Raw genomic sequence first — 26,459 nt, 5'->3', positions numbered from 1 at the left:
AGTAGCTATGTGGGTACCGTTACATCCTCCTGTATGTGAATATATAGAGACATTCTCTGTTGCAGACACATTTCTAGTGACATGGCAGTGTTCATAACCTTACCAGACTATTAGCTTTTTTTGCCTGAGTTGTTCATTTAATTTATTTCTCCCCAATATTCTGTTCTCTCTGTTTTGTTGCTTCAGGTTTTCACTGTCAATCACTTGTTTAATAGAATAAACAACACTTGCTAAAACCACAGACTACTTTTGAGGTCTGGGAAAAATATACAATGTTTTTTTTGAGTAGTTACTATTTTAATGGAAGTGTATACCAGCAAGAGACTATATTGTTTCATTAGCCATGTTTCTGTAACCCTCATGTGATTGCAGAGTTTGCAAAACAAATGGCCACTGGATTCATATGCAAGTTTGTAGTTCACATTTAATTGAGAAGGTTTTGGGAAAGCCTTTCTGTCTGAATCAGAAGATGGTTATCGTTAGCATCGTTGCTAACGGCTACACATGTAGACATGCGCACGCACCACACACACAGACGGCCATTCCTGTGCTTTTGCATTTTGTCTTATGATGCATTTTATTCATGTCTTATGTTTAACTTGGGCAAATTTAATGCATTTTCTAATAAGTTAATACATTTAGTTGATTTCAATAAAAGTTAAACACATTTTTAAAAATATTGTTAATTTTAATGTCTGGATTCTGTCAGCGTTCTCTGCAGCGCAGACTGTTCCTAAATGTTGTAGTCTGGCATTATTTGTGGTCTGATGTATGGGTAAATTTGATGTTTTTAGCACCATTAACCCATAGGCTAAATCTCATACCTCTGTGAAAAGAGACTTTGTCTACGGTACTTTTTGTGGCTGATGGCCATATTACGTTGGGAGTCACTGTGTTGTTTCTGAAGCCATTACCATGCGGAGATCTTGGCTGGCATGGTTGGGCTGTTTGATGTGGTCAGATTGTGAGGCACTCCATGCTTTTCTGAGGCAGTGCTGATAAAACCCTTTACCCCTCACCTCCTCAGAGCAGAACAGAGGTTCACTTCGATAGGGAAAGAGCCAGAAGATTTAGCACTGCCAATGATCTTTGTTTACCCACAAACTGTAGGCAAGAGTTGTTATCAAAGAGATTTTATGTGATGGTGGAGTTTGCAAATAATCATATCATTCTGCCAAGTAAGCATAGGCTACTTTGTAGTTAACATTTAATTGAGAAGGTTTTTGGGAAAGAGTTTCCATCTACCAGAAGACTTTCATTAGCATCATTGCTAATGGCTACACAAAGTGGTAGACTCGCGCACCACACATACCCAAACGGGGAATTCTCAATGTCTCTTCAGAAAGTTGCAGGAGATACAAATCACTGATGCATTCTGTTCATGTCTTATGATAAACTTGGGCAAATTAATACATTTTCAATACATTTAGTTGATTCCCTTTGTGCCAATACGTTTTTGAATATTGTTGAATACAATTTTAATGTCTGTATTCCTTCCGCGTTCTCCTCATTGTGCATTTTATATGGCCCTACATACTAGGCCCCCATTCCGGCAAGTGTTCCCAGATCATCTGAGTTCTGCCCTAGTAGCTGGTTAGTTCAAAGTGCAGTACAAACTGTCAAGCAGAAATGTTTCCAACACCATAAACAAACACGTCCAAGTATCTTGGCTATTGCTGATCTACAGCAATTCCCTGGCTTGTGGTGTGAGTGCACGTGTTGCTGTACAGACGGTGAGCTTTCTCTTGACGGCTCCCATATGGGCAAGGCTTGTGAAATTTTGTGTACATGCTTTGAAAACAACTGAAGGTGTGTCATTTGTTGTGTTCCCCCAACCACACATTGCAAACAAATAACTTGCTGTGCTGGAAGGCCCCTTGCACATTGCGTAGGACCACCCAGCTATGAGTGACACGAGGGAGATCATTCAACAAGATAAAAATGGTCAGTTTTTTTAATGAGTAGAGACCCATGCCATTATTAATTATTACCCTTTGCCTCACTGTCTTTCACTATTTTCCTTGAAGATGCAGTTTACGTCTAAGTATTTAACTGGTAAATCACTACACTCCAGTAGCCTTGCAGCCTGAGTAGTGGATTACTTTGAAAAAGGGGCTAATGGTTTCCACATGAGTGTAATTGCAATGGAACAAAATAAGTGTAGGTATAATTCAGGCCTTTAGAAAAATCGCTGATGTTATAGTTTTGTGATTAGGCCTCGGCCTTAGGGGCTTTGAGATCCCCAGGGGCGGCCAATGTTTGTAACAGGCAAGCCAGGCGGTTTTCTGTGACTGATCTGTACACCTTGACACTGTTAGTCCCCAAGCACATTGACAGAAGCCACATGGCTGGTTAATCCTGTGCTAGCATTCAATGCTGACAGAGAAAACGACAAGTTGAAGTACTCCATTGAGAACAATTTAAGTTTTCACAAAACCGCTCTTGGAGAGGACATTGACTTTTTCAAAAGGTTTTATAGTGTTAATTTTTTTCTAAATAGGTGTCTCGATCAATTGTAAAGGCCTTGCACAGTGCATACAACATGGAATTGAAGTTACCAGAGAACAAGGATTACTTCAGATTTTTTTTACTTTTGGCTACTCGATTACACTAGTTTAACTACCATTACCTTAATGTTTTTACTGCTACAATAACATTTGCTCGTAGTGCTCATTAAGCCTTAATGGGCAGTGTTGATGTGCTGCTGTGTAAAGTGTATCCCTGGGGCTTGCAGTGCAGGAATTCACATGCTTTTGTCCTGTGCAGTGTATGATCCCTGGACTTGGAGAGAGCATAGCAGTAGGGAGGGGCTGTGTTTTGTAAAGGACTCTGGTCTGAGCTCTCGCTCTCTGACCGGTTGTCCTCACAGAGGCCCAGCGCAAGGGGGGTATCTACTCCTCCCTCCCGCTCTCTCGCTCCCCTCCTTCCTCTCTCTGCAGCTCATGGGTCGAGTGGATCAGGGAGGGATGGGGTGTAAACTGAGTCCACTGGATAGGATTGGTTGCGAGACAACAAGCCCCCCACTGCAGCCCCCTCCCCTTCCTGTTTGTGTCCTAGTCATGCGCACCCCAGACCCCCCCACCCCTCATCCTCACCACCGCCACTACTGCACAGAAGAGCTGCTGACTCCTGTGGATCTTCTGTGAATACAGAACACAGGGGTAAGCCCATGGAACAGGACTGAGCATGTTTAGCTTGAAGTGTTCTTCTCCACACTCTCTCTCCCTTTTCCTTCCACTCCTGTCTCCTCTCCTCCTGTTTTTGGTTCTGATTTTCATTTTGGTGTCTGTCTCAGAGGTGTGTAATATGAGGTAGCTTTTTGAAATGTTTTTCTTGCTCTGGGTTTCCGTCTGTTTTCCTGTTGTTCTGTCCTTGGTAGCATCTGTTTGGTTCTGTGCAATTGCTTTTTTGGGCCACTCTGGTCTTCTCGGGTCAGGTTTGTTTTGTGTCTGTGCTTGTAGTTTGCCAGCCATAGTATGCTTTAAACCAACACCCGCGTTCTTCTCTCTTAGGAACTCTGTCAGATCAGATGACAGATATTACCCAGTGACGCAGCATACATTCGAGTGACTTAATGGGGTAGTTAGATATCATTTTTTGTTTAGTCTCCTCTGGCATGATGTATTTGTCTGATTGCTGTATGTGGGGTTCCCTGTATGGAGGTGAAAGCTGACACCACTATGCTTCAGTGACCTTTCTGCCTACACCACAGGCTACAGTTAGGCTCATGCTGCGTTCCTGTGTTCACCTTTCATCCCAGGGATGTTATTGACTTTAAAAAATGCTGTTGACTATTGAAATGGAGTACCTCTGGAATGCATATGGAAAACCTAAAGAGAACGGATACAATGTGATTGCAAATATTGTGAGAACTAGGGACATCTGACATTTATGCTTATTCTTTGATGCTGCTAGTTAACACAGGAAACCATGAAACCTTAGCTCTGGGTGGCTATTGTCTCTATTGCATAATGTGTCTGTAATCTCATCACTCATGCTCAATTGCACTGTTGTAGTGCGGGGTGTTAACGTTTAAACGAAATTGGTATCCTTAACGTTATGAAAATTCTAAACTGAAATGTCCCCTCCACAAAATTAAAATCACAGTGCAGTTATCACAAACATTATTATCCGCGTTATAGCCCAACTAGACAATAGGCTATAAAGGCCTGGGAAAGTTGTGTAATTTAAATAAAACCAGAGAGGAAAAGGCTAACTTTAGGCTACTTTGGTGAATTTTGCGAAGCATGCAAGACATATTACCAAGACGCTATACTGTGCCTCTCTTTCTCTCTCTTATGAAAGATACATGTGTTTGATTAGCTGCCGTACTTCAGAGAACAGTCTCCTCCGTTCCAAAAATACTGAATCTTAGGTGTCGATTCCTAGCGTAAACTAATCTTTACACTCATGTGAGTCGACGTGCAAGGAGTTGAGGAATCAATTATTTTTAAAGTCGACTCACCACCACTACGTTGTTATCCGTTGGAAAAATAGCAGAGGAAAGGCAAGCAACAGCAACAAAGTCCTGTATGGCAGTTTTAATGAGAAAGAAATGTAAACTTTGCGACGTGGAATTGAGGTAGGCCTACAATAATGTTAGTACATTTGCAATCCTTAACCATCTGAAAGGGACACATGAGACCCAAGCACAGGAATTCTGTGGCACCTTAATTGGGGAGGATGGGCTTGTGGTAATGGCTGGAGCGGAATAAGTGAAATGGTATCAAACACATGTGTTTGATGCAGGGGCGTAGACAGAATTCTTTTTGGGGATAGGCCTAGAAAAATTTGTAAAGGCATTTTTTCCCCCTACTTGTTGTTTACATTTATTTTGCGACGTGTACCGATATTATTTCGTAATACAATCGTTTTATACTAGTGCATAGTACTTGGAGCAAACTCGTTACATATACAAATAATTACATATCCCAGCATATTAAAATAAGACAGTTGCCAACAACATAAAACTGATCTTCAGGCGCACTTTAATCTTGATGGGCAAACATGCCTATATTTGATGCTACCAGGTATACCACGGCGGGCAGTAGTACTATAAAATGGTACCTTACCTTTTTAGTAGATGTATCATAAGGCGTGACCTACATCACAAGGCGCAGACGGCGAGGCTTTGAGTTGACAATAGGGATGATTTCCTCATAATCCAATGTATCTGTCTGTTCACGCTCAAAAGACAGCAAACTGAAGTGGTTCAGCCGGGCGCTTGTCATTGATGTGCGAAGACAATTTTTTTAAAATCCTAGTTGTTGAGAAAAGTCTCTCTGCACTGCATGATGTCATTGGAAGTGTGACAGTGATCCTTAACAGTTTATATTAGGGAAAATATCATCAGGACAGCTGTCAAGTACACTCATTATGGAGGAAAAGTCACTCTCCCATGTTCATTTTGCGACTCAACTGCTGAATAAAAACAGTGAATTCAGCATCCTCAATTGATATTGCATAATGATCGCATATGGTCTTCAAGCTGCTCTTTAAGGCCGGAGGTTTGGGATTCTTTGGAAAAGGAGACTGCCGCTCGCATGATCCCATATGTGTCTTCTTGAAATCTTGAGTTTAACTCTGTAATCTGTCTGTCTAGAATATTATTCCAAAGTTGCCTCACTCTTGATGCTGGATGTTTTCCCTATTGAAGTTGTGACTACACTGTCTGCCAATTTTACAGGCAGTTTTTGCTGCCGTGATGCGCTCACATCCAAATGACTAATATCATGCTTAATCATCTCTTCAGTTAACTCAGGGGAGACTTTGATAAAGTTCAAGCTATCTCTGAACGTACAAAAGCTGCTTTTGAGGATTTCAGTTAAACCAATACAGTCCGTCACAGATAATGTAGAGCTTTGTAATCACTTCGTAGCAAAATCACTAGTGTCAAACAATTTGCTAAACGTGACTAACAGGAATAAAAACGTATTGTTCTGGATTTGTCGTAAGAGGGCATCGGCTTCTAATTTGGTTTGTCCACAAGCCTCTGAAATCTGCAAGAACCTCTAGAAGCACTTTACTCACAGACCCTGATTTTGAACTCCAAAGTTCATCTGGATTTTTCTAGCTCAATACATGGTCTATCGGGATGCAACTCTTTCTGTACTTCTATGAATTGAGCATGTCAGTGGGATCCAATCATAATTGTGTGTAGCTGGTTTACTGTGTCACAAAAAGTACTGACATGTCCCGACACTTTTGCCGCGGTGCACAGAACCAGATTGAAACGGTGGGAGTTGCAATGCACATATTCCGTTTGCATAAATGTTTGCTTTAGTAGGACATGTTCCCTGACATGACTGAAGCGCCATCGAAACAAAAACCCACACACAGAGTGGGATCCAACTCCAGGGGTTGGATTCCTTGTGCAGACAAATCAGCGGTTTCCATAAACCCAACAGCTCTTACAGTGGGGCAAAAAAGTATTTAGTCAGCCACCAATTGTGCAAGTTCTCCCACTTAAAAAGATGAGAGGCCTGTAATTTTCATCATGGGTACACTTCAACTATGACAGACAAAATGAGAAAAAAAATATCCAGAAAATCACATTGTAGGATTTATTTGCAAATTATGGTGGAAAATAAGTATTTGGTCAATAACAAAAGTTTCTCAATACTTTGTTATATACCCTTTGTTGGCAATGACAGAGGTCAAACGTTTTCTGTAAGTCTTCACAAGGTTTTCACACACTGTTGCTGGTATTTTGGCCCATTCCTCCATGCAGATCTCTTCTAGAGCAGTGATGTTTTGGGGCTGTTGCTGGGCAACACGGACTTTCAACTCCCACCAAAGATTTTCTATGGGGTTGAGATCTGGAGACTGGCTAGGCCACTCCAGGACCTTGAAATGCTTCTTACGAAGCCACTCCTTTGTTGCCCGGGTGGTGTGTTTGGGATCATTGTCATGCTGAAAGACCCAGCCACGTTTCATCTTCAATGCCCTTGCTGATGGAAGGAGGTTTTCACTCAAAATCTCACGATACATGGCCCCATTCATTCTGTCCTTTACACGGATCAGTTGTCCTGGTCCCTTTGCAGAAAAACAGCCCCAAAGCATGATGTTTCCACCCCCATGCTTCACAGTAGGTATGGTGTTCTTTGGATGCAACTCAGCATTCTTTGTCCTCCAAACACGACGAGTTGAGTTTTTACAAAAAGTTATATTTTGGTTTCATCTGACATTCTCCCAATCTTCTTCTGGATCATCCAAATGCTCTCTAGCAAACTTCAGACGGGCCTGGACATGTACTGGCTTAAGCAGGGGGACACGTCTTGCACTGCAGGATTTGAGTCCCTGGCGGCGTAGTGTGTTACTGATGGTAGGCTTTGTTACTTTGGTCCCAGCTCTCTGCAGGTCATTCACTAGGTCCCCCCGTGTGGTTCTGGGATTTTTGCTCACCGTTCTTGTGATCATTTTGACCCCACGGGGTGAAATCTTGCGTGGAGCCCCAGATCGAGGGAGATTATAATGTCATTATTTTTGCTTCCTACCTTATCACAATTAAATGCAAAAAAAAACATGGTATGTTACTTCATTTTCCTTATTTAACCATGTAAATCACAATAATTTGTGGTTTCGAGTGGGTTATCCCTCTAAGGAAAATTAAAAGCTATGAAAACGACTCAACTTTCTTCTGATAATATTTCAGTGAGATTTAGATGCAAATTTTATGTGGTTGAAATATTCTCAGCTTTTATGATGCACATTCGTTCTCCCAAGATGCCTTGAATAAATCCTATTTCTCCACTCCTGTCCCTGTGTCATTTTACATTTGATTTATCATTTTACTGCAAGAAATGTAACTTTTTTTTTTTTTGGAGTTAATATTATATTGGGCTATGTGAGAGGTTATAGGCCTACAGTCGGTGTCCAGATCTCAAGCTACTATTTCATTTAACCCATCTCAACAGTAGCCTATAGTTCCCTTGATGTGCCATTTTGAAGTCCCCGTTTTGACTGTCAAATTAGTATAGCGCCTCACAATCATCACAAGTAACATAGCCGGCCGGCACTGTTATCATCTTTTACGAGTTCGCCAAATCTTTCCCAAACATTAGGCTACTGTTCTGTCCCTTCCTTCCTTCCTTCCTTCCCTCCCTTCTATTTATTTTCAACTTTTCACTTTGCAGCTTTTCTCTTATCGTGGATTGACGTTCACTTTTGCTGACCAAGTTCCCTAAAGCATTTGTCAATTGGCGTGTATTTGGAGAGTGTACAGTTAGGCCTTAGTGCGTAGCCTAAGCTTTAACACCAGATACAAATAATGAAAGAAAAACCTAAATGTAGCCTGTATATATAGATTATACATTTATAGTTTAGCATTTTTTTCCCCCCCCTTTTTATTCAACATGCCCGCCACCCACCTGCCCTTCATCCACACTATTTAATGACCCTGAAACTGCCCGTCCCGTGGATATGAGTCAAAGTATAGAAGGCACCATGCGAGCAGGCCTCAGGATGGCTTTCACCCAGATGCAGCAGGGAGGTGAGGTATTTTAAAGGAGTAGTTCATTATTTTACTACATGATGTTAGATGTACCTCATCCTGAAAGTAGTCTATGGGCCGGGAGAAATTGTGATCCATGGTTCGGTTTTCTTTAAAAAGTCACTACAAACTTCAGCTAACTCTAGCCAACCCTACCTAAAATGAAATGGTAATGATAGGAGCATGTGAACACGTATTTATTTTTTGATTCAAAATGCAGAAATCACTCAATTTCCTGGTTGCAAAAGTTCAAATAGTTTGCCTAATTTCAGTTTGTGACAAAACAAGCAAGTATAGTGTAGAGAATCATTGTACAATCTATACCGCTGTGAAATGTTTTCCATAACCAAAAATATTTTTGTTTATTCAGCAGTTTAAAACTGGTGTAAAAGATGCAAAAACTCAACTTCAGAACGGGAAGCATAGAAATAGTGCATGTAACAGATCTATAACATTAATTTCTATGTGAATTTGGTCAGGTTGACATATTGAAGCTTTAAAATGGCCAAATCACCTTTAAGTAACATCAAACCAAATATGAAGTTGATTTCCAGTGATTGTGGTCACAGGTGATATCAGGCCCCCATCACTGCCATTTTAGATTTTTAGCTGAATATTGTAGTGGCGGTTTAAAGAACCAAACTATGGAGTAGAATTTCTTCTGGCTCATAGCCTACTTTCAGGGTGAGGAACCATCTAACATGTTGTAAAATAGTAAACTACTCCTTTAATTCCCCTTAGCCAGGAATTGAAATCCTTCAATGGATCTGCACTCATAACTCTGTCCTGTGTGCCAGCTGGGTCTGGTCAGCTTTATGAGATGTAGGCTACAGCGGTAGTGTAATGGTGGTGCAGTAGTAGTGGATGATGTGATGGCAGGCTGCAGCACACTCCCCCATTGCAGTACCTGCCGAGAGCCAACAAAACTGTGCCCTTTTCTCCTGCTGCTGCATTAACACAGACAATCAGTCGTTTCCCTGAGTGAGGGCGGGAGGGAGAAACAAACTAAGCCAACACCAAATAAGAGTGAGGTAATGATTTTCGGAACTGCCTCTCTCCCGCTCTCATTATTTTCCCCATATGGACTTGGTTGTTGTTTTTCCTCCCTCACGTAGGTTTCATGTGGGACTCATGCCTGGCTGAGGAATACAGAGAAACATCCAGCTCCTCTCTGGACTGGAGGGACAATGTAGCTGTTTGCTGCTGTGCCCATTCTGTCCATAAGGCCTTGTTGTTTACACTTCTGTTGGATAGAGAGTGGTGTACCAGATTTTACAGTCAGATATTCACTGTTCAAACAAATGTTTTACTGTTACCTGATTTATTATTTTTTAATTGATGGGTCAATCTGATTTTAATTCCTCTGTGATAGAGAACTATTTGTCTCCATGGCAGGCAGCAGTGGTTGGATTCACCAGTGTGTATGTGTAGTCTGGGGCTTGGCTGTGTGGAGCAGAGTAGCCTTCCCTGCAGGTACCTCCCACACTGTACAGTAATGAACTCTGACTCTTGCTGTGTGAGTTCTTTTTCTGCTGTCCTAGTCAAGTGTGGTAAGTGCAGCAAGTGGGTCTTGAATTAGTTGCATCTATGTGCTTTCCCCACTTGCCCTCTTCCACGTTTTGCTATAAATCTCCTCCCCTGAGTTCAGCTGTGGGCTACATTTGAGCTAGCATGATTGTGTCTGCTCACCCACTCACTCGCTCACTCACGCTCTTCCTCGCTGTCAGTTTCTTGAACAGGCTGTAGATTTGTGTTTTTTTCTTAAACGGATGTAGCAGGCCTTTTTTCCACATCTATTAAAAAAAAATATATATATATATCATTAATTAATGCCAGGGTTGCGTGGTGAAATAGATATTTTTTTCCTGTTCTTTTATGTAATGTGGAGCTGTGTGGAGGGAGATTCAGGGCAGGCTGAATCCCTGAGCAGATGGAGTGGTGGTGTGTGTCTGCTGAAGATGTGGGTTTGGACACGTGACTCCAGGAAGGGTTTAAATTAGGTGAACTCTACAAAGTGAGTGGAAAGCAAAGTACTCCAAGCCAATTACAGACCTACTGCAAATCATCTATTTTCTAAGAATTAAAAAATATTTAAATGGGGTTTATTAGAAATATTTTCGTAGTTTCTTATACTCATGATGGTTAATTTGTGTGCCCCTTTAACACTAGAACCACTAAAGCAGTCATTCTGACTGCTCATGATTATAAAACATTTTCTCTGCCATTTTTAAACTCATGACCCCCTCTGTCCTTGACTTTTCCTAAATATTTCAACACGCTGCTGTTTAAATGTTAATATCACAAACAGAACTGGAGTTATAACAAGTTTTAGGAGGGTATGTCATTTTTTTTTTTTTTATGGTTTTCCCTAATTGCCCCCTTCCCGACAGTAGGGCCGATCTGCACCTTCTCCCAAGTTGCCTCAACTGAACCTAAACTATACCGTCAGTAATTTTAATTTCTGTATCAACAGATGAAATTAATGAAGTGAAGTATGATGGGTGAGTTGATGAGCGAGGGGAAGTGAACAATGCATAGTTATGTAATCACCAATTGTGATTACTGGGGAGTGTCAAACCCAGCAGCGTTGCAGTTCTTGACACAAATCGGTGCGCGTGGCACCTACTACCATACTATGTTCAAAGGCACTTAAATCGTTTGTCTTGCCCATTCACCCTCTGAATGGCACACATTACATAATCCATGTCACAATTGTCACAAGGCTTAAAAATATTTTAGCAGCTCACTGCTGCTAAATGAAATATGGGGAACACTGAAGATGCCTTGTCCTGTTAATAAAAATATTGTGTTCTGCTCAAATGTCTGTTGTGACAGGAGGTTTTCAGGTGCTGGGTTCTAAAGGAATATACATAAAAAATAAAATAAAAAAAGGGATAAACTTGCGCTCACTGAAATATTATTTCGATTTTAATTTATTGTTTTAGCAGCGAGGTAAGAAAAAATAGAGGTTTTGGCAGTATCCTTCACCAGCGTTTACGAAGGCTGCCGCCTAAATGCGCCCGTTTCTTCTGACCTCTGCTGCTAAAAAAAAAATACATTAAAACAAATATTTCAGTGAGTGCAGGTTTTCCCTTTTCAAGTTGTCCTGCTGTTCATCTCAGTGCGTTCAGATCGAAGGCCAAGGGGTGTCAAATTGGCGATGGTAGGGACTGAGGCTCGGTGGGGAGCCTGTATACATTTTGTCTCCCTGGACCTCAAGGAGCTCTGCCTCTAGGGTGCTACTTTTCACCATTTTTAGACTGCCCGGAACAGCTTTTTATCTGGAGTACCAATCACAACCATTTCCTTCCAAAAAGTACATGAAGATAGTCGGTGGCCTTTTGCCCCTTTACCAAACCTACTGTACACGGCCAGTACGACATGGCTAGACACTCTGATATGCATAGCCTAAACATTGATCGCAATTTGGATTAACAAAAGTTTCTGATTAGTTAACTGATTGGCTATAAATCATACTACTCTCACGCTTGAAGTTTTCTGGTGTGTGATACTATAGGGCAATTCCACCGTTATAGAGTGACACTGAGACTGACTGTTCACTTTAAAATCTGTCACAAAAAGCAATGATTGCAAAGTTAAAGAACCCGTAACTCTATGCACAATGCTTACTTTTAACAATTTCCACTGAGTTGTATGGCTTACCTTGGCAATCATTGGATTTTGTTAGACATACATTTTAAAGTGAAAGATCTGAGTCTGTCACTCTTACTGTGGAATTGCCCCATAATTACCCAGCATACCACTCACTGACCTGAATCGCTCCCTGTCGTAACGTTTTCCCAGCTGCGTTTGATATATAGGCTAATGCCTGCTGGCGTTATCTGATAGAAACGCTATGGAGTAAGTAAAGCGATCAGTGCTCTGATGTGTACAGTGCATTCGAAAATTATTCAGACCCTTTGACTTTCCAAATTTTGTTACCTTACAGCCTTATTCTAAAATGGATTAAATTGTTTTTTCAGCTCAATCTACACATTACCCCATAATACATTTGCAAACATTTCTAAAAAAACAGTTTTTGCTTTGTCATTAAAATAAAACTGAACTCACATTTACGTAAGTATTCTGACCCTTTACTCAGTACTTTGTTGACGTACCATTGGCAGTGATTACAGCCTCGTCTTCTTGGGTAAGACGTTACAAGCGTGGCACACCTTTTATTTGGGGAGTTTCTCCCATGCTTCTCTGCAGATCCTCTCAAGCTGTCAGGTTGGATGAGGAGCATCACTGCACAGCTATTTTCAGGCCTCTCCAGAGATGTTTGATCGGGATTAAGTCAGGGCTGTGGCTTGGCCACTCTAGGACATTCAGAGACTTGTTCCGAAGCCACTCCTGTGTTGTCTTGGCTGTGTGCTTAGGATCTTTGTCCTGTTGGAAGGTGAACCTTCACCCCGGTCTAAGAACCTGCTCTGTTCATCTTTGCCTCGATCTTGACTAGTCTCCTTGTCCCTGCTGCTGAAAAACATCTCCAGAGCATGATGCCACCACTAACATGCTTCACCGTAGGGATGATGCCAGGTTTCCTCCAGACTAGAAGTCGACCGATTTTATGTTTTTTCAACGCCGATAGCGATTTATTGGACGACCAAAAAAAGGCTTTAAAAAAAATGTGTGTGTGTGCTATAATGAAACTACTCAACGAACACATTTATTTTAACTTAATATAATACATAAATAATATCAATTTAGTCTCAAATAAATAATGAAACATGTTTGGTTTAAATAAGGCAAAAACAGTGTTGGAGAAGAAAGTGAAAGTGCAATATGTGCCATGTAAATAAAAAATAAAAAAAGCTAACGTTTAAGTTCCTTGCTCAGAACATGAGAACATTTGAAAGCTGTTGGTTCCTTTTAACATGAGTCTAAAATATTCCACGTTAAGAAGTTTTAGGTTGTAGTTATTATAGGACTTCCTCTCTATACCATTTGTATTTCATATACCTTTTGACTGTTGGATGTTCTTATAGGCACTGTAGTATTGCCAACCTAATCTCAGGAGTTGATGGGCTTGAATTCATAAACAGCGCTGTGCTTCAAGCATTGCGAAGAGCTGCTGGCAAACGCAAGAAAGTGCTGTTTGAATGAATGCTTACGAGCCTGCTGTTGCCTACCACCGCTCTGTCAGACTGCTCTATCAAATCATAGACTTAATTATAATATAATAAACACAGCAATACGAGCCTTAGGCCATTTAATATGGTCAAACCCGGAAACAATCATTTTGAAAACAAAACGTTTATTCTTTCAGTGAAATACGGAACCGTTCCGTATTTTATCGAACGGGTGGCAACCCTAAGTCTAAATATTGCTGTTACATTGCACTACCTTCAATGTTATGTCAGAATTATGTAAAATTCTGGCAAATGAATTACTGTCTTTGTTAGGAATAAATGATCTTCACACAGTTTGCAACATGCCAGATGACCCAAACTGCTGCATATACCCAGACTCTGCTTACACTGAACGTATGAGAAGTGAAACAATTTCAGGCACCGCATTGATTATATGCAACTCAGGACAAGCTAGTTCAACTAGTAATATCATCAACCATGTGCAGTTAAGTAGTGATTATGTTAAGATTTTTTATATATTTTTTTAAATAAGATAAGTTTAATGCTAGCTAGCAACTTAACATGGCTCCTTGCTGCCTGCATTCATGTAACAGGTGGTCAGCCTGCCATGCTGTCTCCTCGTGGATTGCAATATAATCGGCATCCAAAAATGCAGATTACCGATTTATGAAAACTTGAAATCGATCCTAATTAATCGGCCATTCCGATTAATCGGTCGACATCTACTCCAGACGTGAGGGTTGGCATTCAGGCCAAATCTTGGTTTCATCAGACCAGAGAATCTTGTTTCATGGTCAGAGTCCTTTAGGTGCCTTTTGGCAAACTCCAAGTGGTCTGTCATGCGCCTTTTACTGAGGAGTGGCTTCTGTCTGGTCACTTTACTATAAATGTCTGATTGGGGGTTCCAAACTTCTTCCATTTAAGAATGATGGAGGCCACTGTGTTCTTGGGGACCTTCAATGCTGCAGACATTTTTTGGTACCCTTCCCCTGATCTGTGCCTCTACAAAGTCCTGTCTCGGAGCTCTACGGATAATTCCTTCGACCTCGTGGCTTGGTTTTTGCTCTGACATGCACTGTCAACTGTGGGACCTTATCTAGACGTGTGTGTGCCTTTCCGAATCATGTCCAATCAATTGAATTTACCATAGGTGGACTCCAATCAAGTTGTAGAAACTGTGTGGAAACAAGATGCACCTGAGCTCAATTTTGAGTATTATAGCAAAGGGTCTGAATACTTATGTAAACAAGGTATTTCTGTATTTATTTTTAATACAATAATGTCTAAACCTGTTTTCACTTTCTCATTATGGGGTGTTGTGTTTAGATTGTAGACTATTTAGTCCATTTTTAGATAGCATTTTGTGAGCTGGTCTTTTTGTGTGGTGGGGAGGCCAAAAGCAGAGGATAACCTCAACAGGTAGTTCTATGCAACTCTATCCCATCTTCTGTTCCGACCAGGAACTGTCTAAAGGCAACATGTTTATCCCCCATTTTGTCCACATCTGAATGAACAGATACTGGCAAGGAAATTGAGGAAAGCGGTTTCAGGCCTAGACAGTCATATGTGGGTACCTAAACACAAGAAACATATCAGCAGAGTGCACCCACATAGTAGGCATGCTTGACTACAAACAACAAATCAGCACATCCAAATAGTGCCCATACAAATGCATAAGCTAGGCCAGCCTATACCTTCATTGAGTCATGCAGATTTTTGCCTCCCGACTCATTCACCTGACTCGTTGTCTCGTAGACAAAGTGTGAAGGCTGGCTAATTAATTCCATCTGAATTGCTGCAAATGCTGTTGTTGAAAGTAATGATGGCAACATTACCTTAAGTATCACCACTAATGATCATGGGAGCACTCTGAGTCCTCCGGTCTACGAGGCCAAGCATGTAGACCCCCCCAGGCAAAGGTGACGATCAACCATGAAAACTGGTTCTCTCTGCCTTGTGCCATTGACTGAAGGAGTGGGGTGCTAGGAGATTGATTTCATCATTTAGCTAGGCAGTCTGATAACAAGCAAAACAAAGATCGATATGAAGCTCTCATCGAAACGATCTCAGATTTGCCAGTGCAGCTCACTTGAATGAATTGCTAATGAATTCCTTCATTTTCCTAAAAGGATGAAATAGAAACAAGAGTAGGGATAGGCAAATGTGGAAGAAAAAAGATCTTGGAAAAAAAGTGTAGAAAAATGTTGAGGTCATGCAAATGGTAGTACTAAGTGTACCATACCTCACTAGCACACAGGCTAGCATAGGAATAGGTATCAGGGCAGAGTGGGTCACCTTAGTCATCCAAGCCCCTCCTTCCTACTCTCCATCCTCTACTCCTTATGCACCATATCCACAGATCACATGACATTTACAGTGCCTTCGGAAAACATTCAGACCCTTGACTTTCACATTTTGTTACGTTACAACCTTATCTAAATGGGTCACATTTTCTGCCAAACAGTAGTCTGATGTGGACGGATATGAGGTGTCAAGTTTAAAGCTTAATCTTTTGGGATGGATTGTGTTAAGTATGTTTTGGAGGCCAGTGTTCCTGAGATCAGTATGGTTGCAATCAATGACAACATGGAGATATTGAGGGTAATTTGACAGTTGGAACTAAGGGGCTCTGGGGGTCCTGACGGTGGTAAAGCATTAGGAGAGGCGTGACCGTTTGGTTTGCTCCATGGGGGCAGCATCTGTTGTAGACTGCTGAGTGCAGCCACAACTTTGTTTGGTTAAACCCACATTTATTTGATTAACTTTCCCTTGTTTGTTTTTGTAACCACCTCTGATGTCTTGGCCCAGACGGTTACTTCAGTGCAACAAACTCTACCCCTGTCTGCCTAGGGCTGTGACAGTCATGGAATTTTGGATGACGGTGATTTGTCTGTCAAATTACCACGGTCACTGGCGGCAGGTAGCCTAGTGGTTAGAGTGTTGGGCCAGTAACCGAAAGGTTGCTAGATTGAATCCCCGAGCTGACAAGGTAAAAATCTGTCATTCTGCCCCTGAACAAGGCAGTTAACCCACTGTTCCTAGGCCGTCATTGTAAATGAGAATTTGTTCTTAACTTCTTATAGCTGGGGGCAGTATTGAGTAGCTTGGATGAATAAGGTGCCCAGAGTAAACTGCCTGCTACTCAGGCCCAGTTGCTAATATATGCATATTATTAGTAGATTTGGATAGAAAACACTCTGAAGTTTCTAAAACTGTTTGAATCATGTCTGTGAGTATAACATAACTTATTTAGCAGGAGAAACCCAGAGGACAAACCATTCAGATGTTTTTTTTTTTTTGTCACTCTTTTCAATGAGTTTTCATTGGGAAACCAGATTTCTAAGGGACATGCTTGCAGTTCCTACCGCTTCCACTGGATGTCAACAGTCTAGAGAAATTGGTTGAGGTTATTCCTTTGTGTTATGAAGAAGTACGGCCATCTTGAACGAGAGTCCATTACGTTTCCTTTTAGATAGAAGTGCGTAACCGGAACGCTTGCTATAGTTGGTTTTAATCCTGTTTTGAACACAGATCATCCCGTCTTCAATTTTATCGATTATTAACGTTAAAAAATACCTGAAGTTGTATTACAAAAGTAGTTTTAAATTTTTTGGCAAAGTTTACAGGTAACCTTTGAGATATTTTGTCGTCACGTTTGAGCTAGTTGGAAGCTGTGTTCTTCTGGATCAAACGCGCCAAATTTACATTTTGGATATATATCGACGGAATTAATCGAACAGAAGGACCATTTGTGATGTTTATGGGACATATTGGAGTGCCAACAACAGAAGCTCGTCAAAGGTAAGGCATGAATTATATTTTTATTTCTGCGTTTTGTGTCGCGCCTGCAGCGTTGAAATATGCTTCTCTGTCTTTGTTTACTATTGTGCTATCCTCAGATAATAGCATCGTTTGCTTTCGCCGAAAAGCCTATTTGAATTCTGACATGTTGGCTGGATTCACAACAAGGTGTAGCTTTAATTTGGTATCTTTCATGTGTGATTTAATGAACGTTTGATTTTTATAGTGTTTGTTACTCCTCTCTTTGGCTGGAAAAATGGCTGTGTTTTTCTGTGACTTGGCTCTGACCTAAGATAATCGTTTGGTGTGCTTTCGTCGTAAAACCTTTTTGAAATCGGACACTTTGGCTGGATTTACAACAAGTGTATCTTTAAAATGGTGTAAAATACTTGTATGTTTGAGGAATTTAAATTATAGGATTTCTGTTTTGAATTTGGCGCCCTACAGTTTCACTGGCTGTTGACGAGGTGGGACGCTACCGTCCCACATACCCTAGAGAAGTTAAATAATTAGAATTGCAACCCCCCCCCCCCCACACACACACACACACACACATTTTCACTCTCTCCTGCTCCTGACTGTCAGTGTGCCCTGTTTTTGGTGCATGAATTTCATGATACTCGTTTGCTACAAAACGTTGCTGAACAAGGAGCAACAAAGTTTCGTCACGTTAGAAAGTGTCTGTTACCATGGAAAATGGACCCCACTGCACAGCTGCAGTAGTCTAAAGTCAGCCGTTTGTTTCATACCAAAAAAAAACCGGTTGTTTTTTCCTTCTCTCCTTTTATCAGGTGTTACATGTGAACCAGGTGTAATTTAACTGCTTTTGGGGTAAAGTTAGTCTTAAATGAAGTCCAGAAAACATAACGATTATGACTTATTTTGTTTTCATTATGGTCTTCATCCATAATCGTCGGTTACACGATTATTGAAATTACCATGTAAGCCCTATGCCTGCCAAAAACAAACATCATTTCCAAAGACAGGCACACGCGACTCCGTTTCACTCAGTCACTTATCTCAGGGCACAAGCCTCCCCTTCTCCAAAAGATGATGTATGAATCTGTAGCTAGACATTGTTCAATCTAATTATTTTCTGTACACGTTGCTGAAGCCATATGGTTGTTTTTTTGTCTGTTTTCTTGGCGTTGTTTAGTAGGCCTACTTTTTCTCTCACTGTATAATTATTCCATTACTGACGACGTCTTATGTCGTGATCCAAGCCCATGCTTGCTTACAATTATTATTTATTCTTGCCTTGGCATGTTCACTGAGCGACAAATCGTTTGGAAAATAAAATTACAAATGTAGATTGTATAAGTGTCGATGTTTCTACTCTTGAAAGTGAAACTATTTACAGTGTATTAAGACCCTTTTCCCACATTCTGTTATGTTACAGCCTTATTCTAAAATTGGTGAGGATTTTTATTTTAGCAATCTGCACACAATACCTCACAATGACAAAGTGAAAACAGGTTTGTAGAAATGTATGATTTTTGCATATGTATTAAAAATAAACTGGAATATCACATTTACTTAAGTATTTAGACACTTTACTCAGTACTTTGAAGCACCTTTGGTAGCGATTACTGCCTTGTATGAAGATACAAGCTTGGCACACCTGTATTTTGGGGAGTTTCTGCAGATCCTGTCAAGCTCTGTCAAGTTCGATGGGGAACATCGCTACACAGCTATTTTCAGGTCTCTCCCGAGATGTTTGATCGGGTTCATGTCCGGGCTCTGGCTGGGCCACTCTAGGACATTCAGAGACTTGTCCCGAAGCCACTCCTGCGTTGTCTTGGCTGTGTGATTAGGTCGTTGTCCTCTTGGAAGGTGAACCTTCGCCCCCAGTCTGCTCCACAGCACTTTTCATCAATGATCTCATCTTTCCCTTGATCCTGACTAGTCTCCCAGTCCCTATTACTGAGAAACATCCCCAGAGCATGATGCTGCCACCACCATGCTTCACCGACGGGGATGGTGCCAGGTTTCCTCCAGATGTGACGCTTGGCATTCAAATAGTTCAATCTTGGTTTCATCAGACCAGGGAATGTTGTTTCTCATGGTCTGAGAGTCCATTAGGTGCCTTTTGGGAAACTTAAAGTGGGCTGTCACGTGCCTTTTTACTGAGGAGTGGCTTCCGTCTGGCCACTATCATAAAGGTGTGCTTGGTGGAGTGCTACAGAGATTGTTGTCCTTCTGGAAGGTTCTCCCATCTCCACAGAGGAACTCTGGAGCTCTGTCAGTGACCATCGGGTTCTTGGTCACCTCCCTGACCAAGGCCCTTCGCCCCTGGTTACTAAATTTGGCTGGGCGGCCATCTCTAGGAAGAATCTTGGTGGTTCCAAACTTCTATTTTAAGAATGGATGCCACTGTTTTTGGGGACATTCAAAGCTGCAGATTTTGTTTAGGTACCCTTCCCCAGATCTGTGCCACAACACAATCCTGTCTCTGAGCTCTATGGACAATTTCTTTGACCTCATGGCTTAGTTTTTGCTCTGACATACACTGCCAACTGTGAGGTCTTGTATAGACCAATGTGTGCCTTTCCAAATGTCCAATCAATATACCACAGGTGAATTCCAAGTTGTAGAAACATCTCTACTCAGCAAACTGGATGTAGTCTATCAGTGCCATCCGTTTTGTCACCAAAGCCCCATATATTACCCACAACTGCGACCTGTATGCTCTCGTTGGCTGGCCCTCTACATATTCGTCGCCAAACCCACTGGCTCCAGGTCATCTATAAGTCTTTGCTAGGTAAAGCCCCGCCTTATCTCAGCTCACTGGTCACCATAGCAACACCTACCCGTAGCACACGCTCCAGCAGGTATATTTCACTGGTCATCCCCAAAGGCAACACCTCCTTTGGCTGCCTTTCCTTCTAGTTCTCTGCTGCCAATGACTGGAACGAACTGCAAAAATCACTGAAGCTGGAGTCATATCCCTCTCTCTAACTTTAAGCATCAGCTGTCAGAGCAGTTTACCGATCACTACCTGTACACAGCCAACCTGTAAATAGCACACCCAACTACTATCTCCATGTTGTTACTTATCCTCTTGCTCTTTGCACCCCAGTATCTCTACCTGCACATCATCAACTGCACATCTATCACTCCAGTGTTAATGCTAAATTGTAATTATTTCGCCTCTAGTTCACTTGCTTTCTCTCCCCCATACAGTCTTGTCCCATTGCTGAAACTCCCCTACGGGCTCAGGAAAGGCAAAGGTCAAGAGCCATGAATCCTACAAAACACAACGCTGCCAAGCCGCACTGCTTCTTGACACGCTGCTCGCTTAACCCAAAAGCCAGACGCACCAATGTGTTAGAGGAAACTCAGTCCATCTGGCGACCGAAGTTAGCTTGCAGGGGCCTGGACCACCATGAGTCGCTAGTGTGAATGGACAAAGAATTCCCAGCTGGCCTAACCCAGACAACCCTGGGCCATTTGTGACACAGCCTGGGATCGAACCTGGGTCTGTAGTGATGCCTTAAGCACTGCAATGCAGTGCCTGAGACAGCTGCGCCACTCTGGAGGCCCCTAACTTTGCTTTCTTGGGTACAGGAATAATGGTGGGCATCTTGAAGCAAGTGGGGACAGCAGACTGGGATAGGGAGAGATTGAATATGTCTAAACACTCCAGCCAACTGGTCTGCACATGCTCTGAGGATGTGGCTTGGGATGCTGTTTGGGCCGGCAGCCATGCGAGGGTTATTGTACTTTAATGTCTTACTCGCATTGGCCATGGAGAACGAGAGCTAACAGATTTTGTGCGCAGCGGTGGCCTTTTTTTCTTTGAAGCGGGCAAAGATGTTAAGCTTGTCTGGTAATTGTGATTGTATGGAGTCTGTCACATGCTTTCCGTATCTGAGCCGATGAATTACAACTCCACTTTGACCCTGTACCGTTTTGATTGCCTTATTGGGGTCATAGCTGGTCTGGTTTGTACACGCCCACGTTCCCAGTCACTTTGTCGTGGTTAAATACGGTGGTTTGCGCTTTCAGTTTTGTGCAAATGCTACCATATATCCATGGTTTGCTAACTCAGTCACCGAGTCATTGTATATGTCGATACTGTTCTGAGGCAACCCAGGAACATTTCTCAGTTGGTGTGATTAAAACAGTTTTGAAGCATATATTCCAATTTTTGTTCCCAAGGAATGCTTTTCGTCTCACCACCTTTCCGCTCAATCACTGGATTTCTTTGTCTCTTATGCATTTGTAGTCAGTTTGATATATATTCAAACCTCTGCACTTCAACTTCTGATTCCATGTCTCTCTAGTCTCCAAATCTAAAATGCATTCTGCAGACCATCCCATAGGCTACTACTGGAAAGATCAGAGTAACCTTGTCACCACTCCATCCAGGTCCAAATTATCTACCAAGAGAATTCTCTTCGATTATAATCACAGCCGCATATATTCCCCCCCCCCCCCCCCCCCCCAAGCAGACACATCGACGGCCCTGAATGAACTTTATTTGACTATGTAAACTGGAAACCACATCCTGAGGCTGCATTCATCGTAGCTGGGGATTTTAACAAGGCTAATCTGAAAACAAGACTCCCTAAATTCTATCAGCATATCGATTGTGCTACCAGGGCTGGTAAACCCTGGATCATTGTTATTCTAACTTCCGCGACGCATTTTAACCTCTAACGAGTCACCCTCCCGGATCTGGGATCCTCCTCATCAAAAAAGCTGACTAGCCTAGCCTAGCGCCACAGGGATATCATATAATTTCATGAAATCACAAGTCCAATACAGCAAATGAAAGATAAACATCTTGTGAATCCAGCCATCATTTCCGATTTTTAAAATGTCTTACAGCGAAAACACAATATATATTTATATTAGCTCACCACAATAGCCAAACACACAACGCCATTTATTCACCGCCAACATAGCTTTCACAAAACCCACAAATGGAGATAAAATTAATCACTAACCTTTGAACAACTTCATCAGATGACAGTCTTATAACATCATGTTATATAATACATTTATGTTTTGTTCGAAAATGTGCATATTTAGAGGTACAAATCATGGTTTTACATTGTGAATACGTAGCCATAATGCACCAAATTGTCCGGAGATATTTTGGACAGTCACGTAATCTAACCAAAAAAACTCATCATAAACTTTACTAAAAAATACATGTTGTACAGCAAATGAAAGATACACTGGTTCTTAATGCAACCGCTGTGTTAGATTTAAAAAAAATAACTTTAGTACAACGTACAGCATGCAATATTGTGAGACAGCGCCCAACAATTCTCCGCCTTGTTGGAGCCAACACAAACCACAAAAATACGAAATAACATCATAAATATTCTCTTACTTTTGATGATCTTCCATCAGAATGTTGTGCAAGGCGTCCTAGTTCCAGAATAAATCGTTGTTTTGTTTTTTTCCAAGAACTCTTAGCGCATGGAACGAAAAATTCCAAAAGTCCCAATAAACGTCTAATAAACTGGTCAAACTCGGTTGAAAATCCAACTTTATGATGTTTTTCTCATATGTATCCAATAAAATCCGAGCCAGAGGTATACACAACGAAATGCTAACGCATTTCAGAAGACAATGTGAGGTTCCCTGGTGTGCAGTTGAATACTGCCAATAGAGCGGACCTGTCACTCCAGAAGCTCTCATTCGGTCTCACATCAAGCTTGACACCCCATTCAACATTCTACTGCCTGTTGACATCTAGTGGAAGGCGTATGAAGTGCATACACATACCCTGGGTCTCGACCCCGCCCTGTGCAACTGGGTACTGGACTTCCTGACGGGCCGCCCCCAGGTGGTGAGGGTAGGTAACATCTCCACCCCACTGATCCTCAACACTGGAGCCCCACAAGGGTGCGTTCTGAGCCCTCTCCTGTACTCCCTGTTCACCCACGACTGCATGGCCATGCACGCCTCCAACTCAATCATCAAGTTTGCAGACGACACTACAGTTGTAGGCTTGATTACCAACAACGACGAGACGGCCTACAGGGAGGAGGTGAGGGCCCTCGGAGTGTGGTGTCAGGAAAATAACCTCACAATCAACGTCAACAAAACAAAGGAGATGATCGTGGACTTCAGGAAACAGCAGAGGGAGCACCCCCCTATCCACATCGACGGGACAGCAGTGGAGAGGGTAGTAAGTTTTAAGTTCCTCGGCGTACACATCACGGGAAAACTGAATTGGTCCACCCACACAGACAGCGTGGTGAAGAAGGCACAGGAGCGCCTCTTCAACCTCAGGAGGGTGAAGAAATTCAGCTTGTCACCAAAAACACTCACAAACTTCTACAGATGCACAATCGAGAGCATCCTGTCGGGATGTATCACCGCCTGGTACGGCAACTGCTCCGCCCACAACGGTAAGGCTCTCCAGAGGGTAGTGAGGTCTGCACAACGCATCACCGGGAGCAAACTACCTGCCCTCCAGGACACCTACACCACCCGATGTCACAGGAAGGCCATAAAGAACATCAAGGACAAAAACCACCAGAGCCCACTGCCTGTTCACCCCGCTATCATCCAGAAGGCGAGGTCAGTACAGGTGCATCAAAGCAGGGACCGAGACTGAAAAACAGCTTCTATCTCAAGGCCATCAGACTGTTAAACAGCCACCACTAACATTGAGTGGCTGCTGCCAACATATTGACTCAACTCCAGCCACTTTAATAATGGAAAGATTGATGTAAAAAATGTATCACTAGCCACTTTAGACAATGCCACTTAATATAATGTTTACATACCCTACATTACTCATCTCATATGTATATACTGTACTCTATACCATCTACTGCATCTTGCCTATGCCGTTCTGTACCATCACTCATTCATATATTTTTATGTACATATTCTTCATCCCTTTACACTTGTGTGTATAAGGTAGTTGTTGTGAAATTGTTAGGTTAGATTACTTGTGGTTATTACTGCATTGTCGGAATTAGAAGCACAAGCATTTCGCTACACTCGCATTAACATCTGCTAACCATGTGTATGTGACAAATAAAATTTGATTTGACTCTGGGACAACGAGAGCGATGAGGGACCTCAAGTAACAAAAAGCTTTCCAAGGCCCATCTCCCCATGGGAACCCAAATGCCCATCTGATGTACATTGCATCCTGTACATCTCATGCCCTATAGCTGTACATAACCTAAATGAGGCATAATAAAATGATAGCTAAGTACCTTTAAAGCCCGCCCAAATGTAAGTTTAGACATTTCTAAGGTATAACCCTATTTTTATTTTTTTAAGAGAAGTGGATATAAAATTAAACATTAGTCATGACTTAGTATTATGACGTGTGTGTATATATATATTTATATATACACAAATTTTAATAAGACATAAAAGATGTGACATATTTTAATAAGACATAAAAAATGTGACAAGTCTGGATTGAATTTAATAGGTATTAAGACCATAGGTATTCCAAATAAGCCAACCTCTTAAATATATATATATTTTTTGTAATTTCCAGATGTTCAAAACTTGCAAATTTATATTTCTTATGGTGAGATGAATATAATCCAAATGTATATTAATCTCCCCAAAGGTATTAAAATAAACTGGTCATTGCTGTTCATCATGAAGGTAGCAGTTATGAGGGGGGTGTCCAATCGTATCCACAGAGATCAATGTGGACTTAGGCTTTTGTTCTTGCCAACCAGTACACACACACACCTGACTCAATTAATCATCGACTTCAATCAAGACCTGATTAGTGGAACGGTGTTGGTCTGTTGCTTGGTCAGAACACAACCCTGTACCCACACTGGCGCTCTGTGGATAAGAAGCCATGCAACAAAGACCATAACTTTAAATGAATTATCTGGAAGGTGATTCACATTTGCTGTACTGCTTTTCTTCTTAATTAGTTCAACTTGTCTTCCTAAATCCTATCAACTGTGTATTAAAAGTACCGGTGCTAGATCAACAACAAAAAATCACCTGGATGAATGAAGGACAACAATATGACGATGCCCCCACCCAAAAGTGCAAGAGTAGCTGCCCAATAGTCATCTCTTGTCCCTCACTTGTTTGCATTTTTGTCCCTCACTTGTAGGTCTTCTGTCCCTCTAACCTGATCATATTCTTCCCACTGCATCGACTACCTGTCCACCCAGTCTTGGATAGAGTACAGAGGTTTCACATTTTTCATAATTGTTTCTAATCTTGGTAAAGATACAGTATTTAAGCTCATGTTCATTGAAATATTAGGGATATCATACACTATCGACATGTGTTTCAATGCAAACCGGGCTTAATAGGAGTGATTTTATGGTGACAAATACAGAATAGCAGTCTACTCATAAAATATTTGGAAACCAATGGTTTAGGGTATAAATATACACTATAGACTACAATATTATGCAAAGTTAGTATTGAAAAATATGTATTTTGTCATTTACATTCTGTATCGAGGGAGTGCTTTTTGTGCTCCTGTACCTTTAAGCGCACCTGAGAGATGTCAAATTTACAAAATGGCATCTATGTATAACAATGCAATGTTCAAAATGCATTAAAAAAAAGTTGCTGTGAATGCCTGATATGTTGTTGTAGTTCACCAGGTTATGTTGCTACTGTGTGATATGCAGGTATGAAAAACCCATATTTTCAATTGGCAGGAAGTAGTAATATATGCTATCATGAGAATTTACTGTATCAGCACATGAATCTCTTAATAATAATATTATTATAATAATAATAATTTACCAAGTATGATCACATATCTGAGAGTATAAAAATATCTGTAATGTGTATCTGAGGGTCTTAAGTTTTTATTTTATTTTTTTCATCTTTGAAATTGGCCATTAGTGGGAACTTAACCAATGATCAGTAACTTAATAATAAAACTTCTGATTGGCTTATTATAATAACACCAGTTATGGATATAATAACCAGATGAATAAATTGAAACATTAAACAGCAGATTTTTGTTCCTATATTTTAGTTTTTTTAAATCCAAAAATGGAAATGGGCTTAACCCTTGTGTGGTGTTTGGTTCTGTGGGACATATATCCAATTATTACTAAAAGAAAAATGATACAATTGAAGAAATAATTAAT

The 26,459-nt window shown here is 41.3% G+C and overlaps 1 protein-coding gene across 2 annotated transcripts in view; it reads left to right on the top strand.

Annotated features, from left to right (window-relative positions):
* LOC120059182 (vitamin D3 receptor A) overlaps positions 1 to 26,459 on the top strand; it is a 77,449-nt gene that overhangs the window by 6,759 nt on the left and 44,231 nt on the right. Inside the window, exon 1 of one of the 2 annotated variants that reach the window (XM_039008034.1) lies at positions 3,096 to 3,161. The exons of the other annotated variant lie outside the window; for it this stretch is intronic. The gene's annotated coding sequence lies outside the window, so the exon portion shown is untranslated. Of the gene's footprint in view, positions 1 to 3,095; positions 3,162 to 26,459 lie in introns of those variants that run through there. 2 annotated transcript variants of the gene reach the window in all.

The sequence above is a fragment of the Salvelinus namaycush genome, chromosome 14, assembly GCF_016432855.1.
Source record: "Salvelinus namaycush isolate Seneca chromosome 14, SaNama_1.0, whole genome shotgun sequence".
NCBI classification, from domain to species: Eukaryota; Metazoa; Chordata; class Actinopteri; order Salmoniformes; family Salmonidae; genus Salvelinus; species Salvelinus namaycush.
Note: the sequence above shows the minus strand (reverse complement) of the source record. Positions and strands in the feature narration are given on the sequence as shown.